The sequence below is a fragment of the Pantherophis guttatus genome, chromosome 3 (assembly GCF_059756535.1).
Source record: "Pantherophis guttatus breed Tessera chromosome 3, ASM5975653v1, whole genome shotgun sequence".
Taxonomy (NCBI): Eukaryota; Metazoa; Chordata; class Lepidosauria; order Squamata; family Colubridae; genus Pantherophis; species Pantherophis guttatus.
In genome coordinates, this window is record NC_142065.1 from 39,861,305 (window position 1) to 39,873,583 (window position 12,279).

The window sequence follows — 12,279 nt, forward strand, 5'->3', positions numbered from 1 at the left end:
ACATCTTCTATTATTTTCACATTTGGGCCTCAAATCTTTATTTTCTCCCAAAGCAATCATTCAGTTTTAAAAAGATATATGTCCTTTTTGACTACATCCTCCAGACCGAAATCTATTAAGTTATCAAGATGTGGCTTTTACATCATGGCAACTGACCAAAAAATTAGTACAAATGTGGGAAGGATAGGTCTAGGTCTCATATGCAACAGCAGGTTGCTCATGTGCAGGGTTTATCAAATATGAATTAAGCTTTTGTTTTTTTCTAATAAAATGATAAGAGTCTTTTGAGCAATTTCTTCAATTATTGTATTTATTTAATTTGCATTTATATGGCTCCCTTAATTCTAACGAAATCCTGCATGCTCAGTTATTATTAGGCAAAAACAACTGATGGCCATTTCTATCTTTGTTCCACGGCTGTCCTCCATGATGCATCCTGCGCTTCACTTAACCTGGAAGGATACAAGCAACAAGTAACTTTGTTGCTTGTATCCTTGTGATTTAGTATGATTTGATTGCTTATTATATCGTATGACTATCACTGGGTGTTGTGCCTTGTGATTCTTGACAAGTATATCTTGTCTTTTTATGTACACTGAGAACATATGTACCAAAGACAAATTCCTTGTGTGTCCAATCACACTGGGCCAATAAAAAATTCTATTCTATTCTATTCTATTCTATTCTATTCTAGTCTAGTCTAGTCTAGTCTAGTCTAGTCTAGTCTAGTCTAGTCTAGTCTAGTCTAGTCTATTTTCATTTAATGGTGGGAGTATTAAGTGAGATGCTCTTGCTTAATGGCTCCATTATGATCATAGGTCGATGACTACCTGTATTCTACTTTGGTGGCTATTTTATGATATGCATATTTAATATATAATGGCCATGCGGAAACAATTCAGTTTTTCATCTTCATTTTAGTTTGAGACTTACTATTCCCAGAATGTCTAATCTAAGCATGTGCTACTTCTTCAAGAAATTTAGCTTGGGCAAGCAAATACCCTTTACAAAAGACTTTTGTCCCATACAGTTCTTTTGCCACGCATCAGGGAACTCAGAGATGCAATTTTCTTTTGGGTGGCATGTTAATTCATTACTCCCTTATTATGCAAATTAATTTATTTGGATTAACTGGACCAATCTGTGGTACAGCTTCATGTGCTTCTTCATGTCTTCTTCCATTTATTTCCAGTTTGCTTCCACAATGAATTCCATAAAGTAATTATTTTCTCAGAAAGATAATACATTGTCTGTGCAAAAGAGGTGACAGAAATAATGCTGATACAGACTTTGAAGAGCATAAATAAAGGGCAATTGTTTTATGTCATCCTTTTCTTTCCTTCTATGTTTAAATCCTGGAGAGAAGAAGGTCAGAAAAGCTTTGAGACATGCTATTTATTATATGAAATGGATGAAGAGAAAGCAAGCAGCTCTAACAACAAAATAATTCATGAGCCATTTATTTTGTAAACATATTTTAAAATAGGTATGTATCTTTATATATAAAAATATGTGTCCTCCTGCATCAGTGGCATCTGTTGATCTAAAGAGCCATGTTGACCTCAATCTACTGGGGCCTTCCTAAAAATATGTGTAACTAGACATCCCTCAAGGAAGTATCTCTGGAAACTAATATTTAATAAAGGATATAGGATGGCAAGAAGTTGATTATTGAAAACATAAAGGCTTGCATCTCAACTAGAACCATCAGATTAGTAGACTGCAGCATTAGAAAACAAAGGAAACATGTGTTGTGACTGCTAAATTGAGAAAGCTTAAAACCACTTTCTGGCACTTAGAAACATCATGAGCATTGTGAAAGAAGACTTTCTTAACAACGCCCTCCCTTTAAAAGTCCTTTTTTGTTACTACTATTACTATTGATAAAATACCGTAAGTAGATGATGTGCAAGACATAAGCAGATGTCAGATTGCGTGAATTATTATATTATTATTTTTAATAAGATTGTAACATCCACAGATCAGCTTTATGCTTAAACTACAAAATTAATTCTAATAAAATATGAATATCAGAACTAAAGGAAACTCATGGTCTATCCAAATAAAATTGTGCTTCTGGTTACCCCAAGCTTTCATAATACTCATTTGTGCTCATATTCTAACTTAAGTTTAGATGCTTTTTGTTGTCCCTATTGTCAGAACCCTTGCTGATTTATTAAAGATTTTCAAAGTTTTACCAATAGATACTGATCTATCTTCTGCCAAAGTTGATTGATAATTTTGAATATGTGCCATCAGTTTTGTATCAGGTCTTAATGACTACATAGACCTTCTCCAGGATAAATGGGGATTGAAATACCTTTAGTATAAGTCTACATATTTAATTGCTCATATATACTTAATTTAATTAATAGAAGACTAGCAGAGTGCATCCATGAACACCAACAGTCAAACGATATGAAAACACCTCAATTTCAGATGATATGGACAGACTCAAAAAAGTATATATATATAATTTTATTAAATATTTTAAGAATGAAGATAACATTTAATATAAACTAATATAAGAAAAAGGATTGGAATATTATAATTTTTATTTTAATCTGGGTTTTATATTTTTATATTGCCCATGTTATATTTGTGGTTGCTTGTTGTACCCAGAGAAATGTTTTTGTCTGATAAGTGTTTATATACATTTATTAAAAAATAAAAGGGAGAAGAAAAAGAAAGAAATCAAAGAGAAAAATAAAAGTGCAAGAAGGGGGAAAAAATAAGAGAATAAGAAAAAGGTAGAAAGAAGTAGCTTCCAATCTTTTTTACAAGAGTTGTTGTAAGTACAGTTATAAGTTTACATCTCACTGTATGATTACAGCATAATTTTCAGGAAATATTTTCAAGTATTTTGAAATCATAAAAGAAAAAAGGGAAACTGAGAACTAAACTATCATTTTGCAGCAATATTTCTAATAGTACAATTTACAGTTTTAAAGGGAGAGAAATGTCTTGTAGTGTTAGGTACAATGTGAAAAATATTAAAATTGATTAATAATTTGATCTTTTTTTTTAAAAAAATTAAAAATTAAATGTAAGCATTATAATTTTTCTTCATGTGTGAAAAAAAATCAGATTTGACCATAAAAAGAGGAAAGAGAGCAATGAACTATGAAGGGGATGGAAACAGCTACTAAGAAGTGAAAAGCCTAAGAAACAAACTCAAAATGCCACGTTGATTTTCTTCAATATAAACCTAATGCCTTCCAGGTCAGTTCCAATTTCCATAATCCCACAATCAGCATGGACAAAGATTATGAGACTTCAGTGCTATTGTATCCGAATATTAAGCTTCATGAAGCTGGGCTAGATAAAGGAAACAAGAATTAGACAGATTGTTAAAGGACTGCATGATGCACCTTCCATAATTTTCTTTTGCATTGAGAATAGTATTTCCTGTTACTGTAACAGCTTGTCCCCATTGCCAATTAAAAAAAATATTAATATCAATCTGATATTAGCAATTAAGACTTGCCTGAGTTTATGAAACAACAAACTACAGTACTATTTGTGTACATGTGGCTGACTGTAATATATGGTATATGGCAATGATGGCTAATCTTTTTGTCGTTGTGTGCCGAAAGTGCACCCATTATGTAATGTGACCCCCCCACATGCATGCATGCGCAACCCCCTCGCATGTGCCCCCTGCACTCCCCCTGCCCCCATGCATGTACATGTGACCCTCTCATGTGTCTTGCCCCATGCATGCGCACGTGCCCCCATGCTCCGCCTTCCCCCCACACATGCACACCCCCCCTGCATGCATCCCACTCCCCACGCATGGACCTGTGCCCCCCCACATGCGCCCCCCGCACGTGCATGGCAGAGACTCGAAAATCAGCTGGCTGGCTGCAGGTGTGCGCGCATGCGCAGTGGAGCTGAGTTGGGGCAACGGCTCGTGTGCCCCCAGAGAGGGCTCTGCGTGCCATCTGTGGCACATGTGCCATAGGTTCGCCATCATGGGTATATGGTATATACACATCTTATCTTCAGACCAACCCTCCTGTGCCACAACATAGGGAATTAGCTCAAAGTTATTCCGTGAACTTCACAATCAAGCAGGAAAATGAATTTGGTTCTTACTGAACTTATTCCAACATCTTAAACAGAGTAGGTCATGACAACCTCATAGCCTTACAATATTTACTCTTGCATTGGAGGAACTGGAGTGGGAAGAGGCTGTGAGGTTAATCACAGCCGTAACTCCCACTATGCATGAAAATGCTGTGAGAAAGTTTTTATTCTGCTCCAACTCCTCCATGGATCACTTTTTGTTCACTTTTCAGATTTCCAGCTGAAAATCTTCCTACAACTGAAAGCTGATGAAATTCAGGGCAACCAGAAGCAAATATTGTTATATACTGCAATCATTGTATATCTGGAGCTTAAAGTTCTCAGGGGGGGTTGAAAGTGGTAAGGATTTTCAGTGGGCAGATATTGGATTGACCTGCAAGTCACTAGGCATATTGTGCTTGCAAATCTGGGCCTTCTGTACAGTATTTGCATGTTGATGTAGGACGTGCTAAGTAAACTGCAATTGTTACCATCAGTTAATTATACAAATTGATGCACTATGTGTGAAAGTTCAACCCGGGTGCACATTTTGTAATGTTGGAGAGGAAAAAAATAATTTATTTCAAATGCTAAAATTAAATATATGATATTCCAGTTTCAGAAACTTTTCAATAGGTGATATACTTATTTCTAAAAAATATGATTTGGGGTAAAAAAAAACATGGTAGTGCTTAAAATTATCGCCATTAACACAATAGGAATATGAACCTTTATTAGCAACTGGATCTAATTCTTTTGATCATCTGGGCAACAAGACAATCACTTTTGTTCCCCTAGTGAATAGTGACTGTGAAACTGTGAAAGGGTATTTCAATGCATAAAACCTATTTATATTAAATTTGGCTTTGCCATAATATCTTACTGTCCTTAATAAAAAATAATCTTGTGTATTTCTTACGCTACAGGGAACTTCAACTATTACTTGCTATAGATGAAAAGTTTCTTTTCTCATTGATCTTAGCATAAGGACTTCAAAATTATTTGGAACATTATTAAGGGTAGTAGAGCACAAAGCACTGTATATATCCTGAAGTCTAATTTTAGTTTTTAATAGACTTCAAAAGAGAATTGGAAACAACTGGATGTGACTGTACTAAATGCTCTTCCCTGAAATCTTTAAAAAGAAATATAAAGTTATTCTATAATAGTTATACATATAAAGGGACTCATCCTCACATCCCTTAATTGCAGCCCAAATGGGCTCCAGTAATCATTGTAATATGGCCTATCTCTTCATGCTGTCCTTTGTCTTCTCTCCAGTTCTCCACTTTAAAGTAATCTTTAGTTGTTTCAGTTTTACAAACATTTTAGCCACAATGTAGTCACCGATTACAATGAGGCCCATTTAGGCTTTTGTGGCCACATCTCTTTCCATCCAATTAGAGGGCACCCTTTATGGCCATTTCAGTCATTTGGGCTTTTACAGAGGTTACTGACTAGCCCATTTTCTGAAATGCTTGCCAAGAACTATATTCCAACCCTTTGGGATATTAAGAATCTTTAGAAAACTATTATAGCCTATCTCAATAAACTGTAATTCTAGTAATTCTGTTGAATCCATTTTCTGTTCTGGTTTACCTTCAGGGTCTTGCATCAAGCCAGTTGTCCATGCATGTTGGATTAACTGAAAGGTCATAGGCATGGAGGAAGAGCCCATAGTGAGGTAAAGGAAGTGCCCCAATGCTTCTTACAAGAGTTTCTTTGTGCTTTATCTTTTGGAGTATTAGATGCATGTCAGAAATAGTTTTACTGACAGAAGCATGGAGTATCTCTTTAACTGTGACTTGTTATTTGAGCAATTTTAAAGATGGCTAACCTGCCATTCAAAGTACCTGCCCACATTCAACCAGCCCTATCTCACCAAATATTACAGAGACCAGTTGGTGGTTATTTTGATGGGAGATGATGTTCAGTGGCAGGGAAAACGAAGCCAGACTCCACCAATTACTTTCCTTGTTCCACATTAAAACTGTAATGACAATGCCACTTGCTGGCCTTGTTTTTGAGGCAAAAGAGGATTCAGCCCCTAGAATATTCTAGTTCATGCCAGAATATTTTTCTGTCAGTTCAAAAAACAGTAGATTGTACTTTAATGCAGCTGCTTGGCAATCCTCCTAATGTGAATATGCATGTTTATGTTGTATACTTCAGTAGAAAGACTAAAATAAAAATATGTAATTTATACAATCAATATTTTAGTAGCTATGTTCACCCATGCTTTGGGAAATGTACATACTGGAGATAAAGCAGATATTTCTTTAGTAGCTGTAATGAATTAAAGTGGAGAATTATTTTATGATTAAAAGAGAAAGAAAAAAGATGAAACAACTGAAACAAAAGAGGAACTGAAAGGAAGAGGGCAAGAAGGCATCTATCATGGACTCTTTTAAAAGTTAGGCTGAAACTGCAGTAATTTGGATATAATGTTGAATAAACATAATAGGGATTACATATAAAATTCACCAAAATCATCAGAAAGAAAATCTTAATTATTTACTTCATATTTCCAACTTCCAACTCCATACTTCAAACATTTTCTATAAGAACTCAAGATGGTATCCATAGGGATGTTCTCTAATTTATCTTCCTATGTAGGAAGTAGACTGTGCAAAGAGTATGATTGAATAGAGTCACTGGTGGTATCCATGACTGAGTGCAAATATAAACTTGGTCTCCTTGGTCCACCCAGCATCTCCAGGACTTCGTTCAGAGGTGTGTTTGCAAGTGGTAGCAGATGATATTTTCACCCATTCAGAGTCTTGAACAGTAATAGACAGTAAGCCTAGCTAAAATATTTGCTTTTTCTTGCAATGCAGAATCAGTAAGGGATTCTGCTTGAGTTGAAGGAAATAGTAAAGTAAAACTGTGTAAAAGTAAAATAATTCAACTGACATAAGATTCAGGAGGGAAAAAAATAAATATTCTACAATGTGCATTTCAGTGTAATAAATTATAATAGGTATCAATGACTTGTTGAGAAAATTCCAGGTTTCACCAATATTGCCATGTTCATCTGTCTTGAAGCACAAGCTAACTGCATTGATCTGGCTCCAGCTCTCCAGCTGGATCTCCTTTGGTTATATTAAACAGAGGCTTATGTTTTCTAGTGGAATAGAAAGCAAAGTCTGTTTGTAGAAAGGGTTCACTACTGAGCTATCATTGTAGCTGATAGCTACAACGTGAGAAGCATAGAGTCTATATATAAATGGGCAAGGTGATTGGCTGGTAAATATCCATGTTTAGGTTAATCCACCAGCAAAGAAAGAAGCAGAAAGCATAAGCACAATCGTTATGTTTTTCCAAAGGTTTGTTTTCAATAGTTTAGCAAGTACAATAAAATGATATATTTTTGGGAAACAAATAAGTTAAAAATAACTTATACTGCAGACCAGTGGTGGGTTGCCCCCAGTTCGCACTGGTTCTATAGAACTGGTAGTAAAACCAGCGGGAGGCTCTGCCCACTGACCCCGACATCATCAGAACGCTTCTGCACATGCGTAGCAGCTTCTGCGCTGCTCAGAAGAGCGTGCACGCAGCCCCATTGCGAACCGGTAATAAAGGTAAGTAGAACCCACCCCTGCTGCAGACTTATAATGTAAATGTTGTGACACAAAAGAAGAACAGACAAGAAAGGAGAGAAGAAAAAAATGAACCACCTCCTCATAAATTGAGATAATGGCAGTGGAAAGCTTGTAAAACATAAAGCAGTGACATTGGCTACAGGTAGACTGATTCAGAGTTATTTTCATTCTTAGCTGCTACACTTCTGTAACCCAGACATGCTCACACAATCAATTAAACCCACAAATTTTCTGTACACATTTCACACAATATGGCTCACAAGAAACTCTAAATTACTTTGAAAAATCTAATTTTCTTGGAAGTCTGATTTTTTTTTTTTTTTTGCTACTATTCATAGAAAAAAAAAAAACCTCTTGGGAAACCTCAAACAAAACAATATAGTATGTATGTATTAAATTATTAAAATCATAGAAGCAACAGGGAACAAACAAAATTAAATCTAATAGAATTAAGGATAAATTAAAACCTTAAGTAAAAAAAAAAGCCTGGAAAACTTTGGGACTATAAAAACATATTTGCCTGGTACCAAAATAACATTAGATTTAGCATCAACAGTTCCCCTCTGCGAAGGTAATTTTATGTATTTAGTAGTGCTAGCAGATGTTCCACTTACATACACAATCCAAGATGTATTTTGCTGCACAGCTTGGGAAATTGTTATATAAACAAATGCTTGCTTCCATGTTAAACAGCCGATATATATATATATATTGAAATAACCAAGCAAGTCTTATTATGTGTTCTTCTCTCATTTGAAGTAAGGTGGATGGCATTCTGAAAGAAGATATCATATGAGGAATCTCTGCTACACAGAAGTTCACATTGTGCTTATTTTTTTACCTTTATCATCATTTAGTGCCTCCTGATCTACTTTTGTTCATCTAAGCCAGCCTTCCCTACTTGATTCTCTCTAGATAAGTTGGACTGCGACTCACATTATTCCCAGATGCATATGGAAGGTATCAGGGTAAGCATTAAATGTCAGAAACAGAACTGTTTTGATCTTGTTTTCCGCTCTTTGTCGTGTGTGTGTGTGTGTTTGTAACTCTGATTTTATATTGCTTTTCCTGTTATCTAATTGTAAAATATTACGGTATGTGCAAGAAATAACCGTCCCCAACTTCATGGAACTCTTAATGACAAAGTCAAATGATAAAGGTGAGGATTTGGCATTCTTATGCAGTACAAGCTGCTCTAATGCAATTTTAAACATGCTTTCTCAGAGGTAAGCTCCAATAAAGTGGCTGTCTTAGTGAAACTAATCAATGTATGCATTTAAAGCTTTTGGAATCTGGGATATATATATATATATGTATATGTCTGCTGCTGTGAAGCTGGTGTCACGACACATATTAGAATAGAGGAAATCATTTGCACACTGTCTGATACATGAGAGACACAGGACACAATCTTGCTTCCCATGGTGCTCTTTGTGTAGATTCATTTTTGCAAAGATAAAGACATGACTGGGAGAAAGGAGAAGAAATAGCACATTATGTGCCCTAAAGGCTCAAGACAAAAAACAGAGAAGAAAAAAGCTCTTAGAAAAATAAGGGGAAAAATATTGCTCGTATTTTTTTTAAAAAAAAATAAAACACACATATACAAATGACTGCTACAATGGACATTTTGGCTTTGCCTATTGTATCTCCAGTTGAAGCAGAAATGTGTCACACAGAATTTGTTATTTGAAAATAGGCATCTGGTTGGATTATGTTCAGAGCATCAGTACTTTTCAACGGATTACTTTTTCAGCTGGATCTGGCCCAATTGCTGCAATAATCCAAGCATCTCACCATGCTGAATCTCTTTTTTTAAGTACTGCAGTCCTTTTCCTATGCCAAGGAAAGTTATTGGCGCCTCTCCATAGACTGGAGGAACTAAAGCTGAAAGAATAGTGGAGTTGGCCACATGTCCTAGCATCTTCCCATGAGGATTTATTTTTGCTCCAAAATTAGTGAGACAAGATCATGCCATAAGGAATGGCTGAAGCTCAGCCATGTTGCCACAATAGAACCAGTGAAAGGCATGTAATGAGATGAATAGTTAATCAGCCCAGAATAGTAATTTGCCTACCTATCAGCCTCCAAGTAGTAGCAGTCAGCCAATATTATCTGGGTTTTGAAAATAAACAGGGCTGAACCTGGTTAATATTTAAATGGAAGGTTTATAAGAGTTTAGGAATTTATTCAATTTACATGACTGCCTCCTAAAATGTAATATCAAACCACTCCCATGTTATTGCCAAGAAAACTGGTGAGTATGTCCATGAAAATACCAGAAGTCAAGATTAATCGAAAGGAAGCCATCTTAAAAAGCCAGTTAAGTGTAGTGGTTAAGATGCTAGCTTAGAAACCAGGAGACTGTGAATTCTAGACCTCCCTCAGACAAATTCACTGGATGACTTTGGCCAAGCCATTCTCTCTCAGTCCAACCCACCTCACATATTTGCTATAGGTGGAAGAAGGAGAATTAGGTAAATTCACAGAATAAGATAATATCTTACACATATAAGAATATTTATTCAGAAGTAAATGCTGTTGAATTCTAATGGATTCTCTCAATTATAAGTGGACACAACACCAGTTTAATTTCTAAAATAAGATCATGCTTCCTCATCAGAAGTAATAAGATAATAGTAAGCAAAAGCTGCAATTTGCTTATGAACAGAGCAGGGGTGGGTTCTAAAGTTTTTTACTATCGGTTCTGTGGGCATGGCTTATTTTGTGGACGTGGCTTGGAGGTCATGTGACTGGGTGGGTGTGGCTAGCTGGTCAAGTGACCGGGTGGCCATGGCTATATGTATAGGGACTACTCAGAGGGCTGAAAAAAGTCATTTCTGACAGGTCCTCGCACTTTTGACTGGTCCTCACACTTATGACCATCCTCACATTTATGCCCGTGCAGCATTCTTAACAACCATGTCACTCATTTCACAACTGCTTCGCTTCACCATGGTGACAAGATAGGGCAAAAAACATAAAATGTGAAGACAGTCATAAGTTTGAGGACTGGTCAAAAGTGCGAGGACCAGTCAAAAATAACTTTTTCAGCCTCTGAGTAGTCCATATGCACAAAAGGATTCAATTATTTCTTCAAAGTGCTGATGATTGCACCCTGGCTGGAAGAACTCCAATAGGGGAGTATTTCCTCCCAACACTGGTGTAAAAAGCTTAAAACTACCCTTCCCCTTTAAGAAAGTCAAGCAAAAAAATAGCCTCCGGAACCAGAAGTGACAGTAAGTCTAGACATACTGCCAGAGAGGCAGTTTCTATAATAAAGATTAGGCTAGGAAACAACACCAAATGTTGTAATTAATCCTTACAGGATTAACCCTGTAAAGTGGAAAAAAACAAACTGCTTAACTACTTAACTACTTAACAACCGGCTCTACCAAAGTAGAATCCCACCACTGGATCTACCCATTTATTTTTGCAGGCACCGGTCTACTCATTTGTTTTCTTTTAACACTGATCAGTTGTAGAGTGGCCCTTTGAAGCCCCATGGCAAAAGTTTAAACAGTTTTTTTTCTCTCTAGCCATCAGCTGGGACTCAGGAGGCAGCAATAGATTGGGAGTGGGGCCAAAAAAAAGGTAGGGCGCGGGGGGAGGCGGGGGGGCAGAACCGGTTCGGTGACATCATATCGTCACCGCTACTGGCTCTGCCGAACCGGGAGGAATCCACCACTGGAACAGAGCCATCCATCCTTTACTGCCCATTCAAATGTTCTAAGTCAGAATCCCTGCATGGAAAATACAATCTTGGATTAAAGACTGAATTTATTGACACAATGCATTCTTGCAGATGAAAGAATTCTTATCAAAAGATATGACAGAGAAATATTGAGATAATGTAGAAGTGAATCTATGAATTGTTATCAGGAATAATGTTCCATATTTATAATATTCAGTTCTTGAGTTCTTGAAGGTCCATTTGAGGCCAAATTCTGTCTGCTTCTACAAATATCAGGTTATTGACAAGATACAAGGCAGGTTTTCTCCAAAATAGCATCATGTGGGCGTGCAATACATATAAAGCCCATTGCTATAAACTGCTCAAGGAGATTAAGGCATCCCACTCACTGGCCAGAATATAATCAGAGAACTACAGCTTCTCTTGGTGCAAACACACTGCTGAAATTCAAAGAGATGAGGGGAGGGGAGGACAGTGGAGAGAATATAGAACATAAATGAAAACAGTTTATATGGATAAAAATGGAGAAAGGGGTTGTTATAATCTAATTCCCCCCAAATGAACCTTCTGTGAGAATATTGTTAGAGTGAAAATAAGGTGATTCCACACATTTCAATTCCATTAGAGTTCAAATTGTGCACTCACCTGAAAAGATACTTCATTTTCATTTGCATGTTTGATGATTGATACTTTAAACTCTAAACTGAATGGCTTATTCATACAGCATTTAACCAGGTCAGATAAAGAATTGCTACCTATATTTGTACAACATGTTATGTTTGGTTAGTATTAACCTTTGTTAGGTTTTTGTAGTTTTCCAGGTGCAAATTCAGTCCATTTAGGTCATTTAGATCATCACTGCACACCAGAACAACTACACACAAGAACAGTTTTTTTCCCGAACGCCATCACTCT

The 12,279-nt window shown here is 36.4% G+C and overlaps 1 long non-coding RNA gene across 3 annotated transcripts in view; it reads left to right on the forward strand.

Moving 5' to 3' along the window:
* Positions 1-8,604, forward strand: part of LOC117663806 (uncharacterized) — a 113,498-nt gene extending 104,894 nt beyond the window's left edge. The window contains exon 4 of one of the 3 annotated variants that reach the window (XR_015733023.1): positions 1,367-1,486. This is a non-coding gene — a long non-coding RNA (uncharacterized LOC117663806). Of the gene's footprint in view, positions 1-1,366; positions 1,487-5,673; positions 6,408-8,527 lie in introns of those variants that run through there. The other 2 variants (XR_015733021.1, XR_015733022.1) reach the window with 2 other exon arrangements.
* The last annotated feature ends 3,675 nt before the right edge of the window (positions 8,605-12,279 follow it).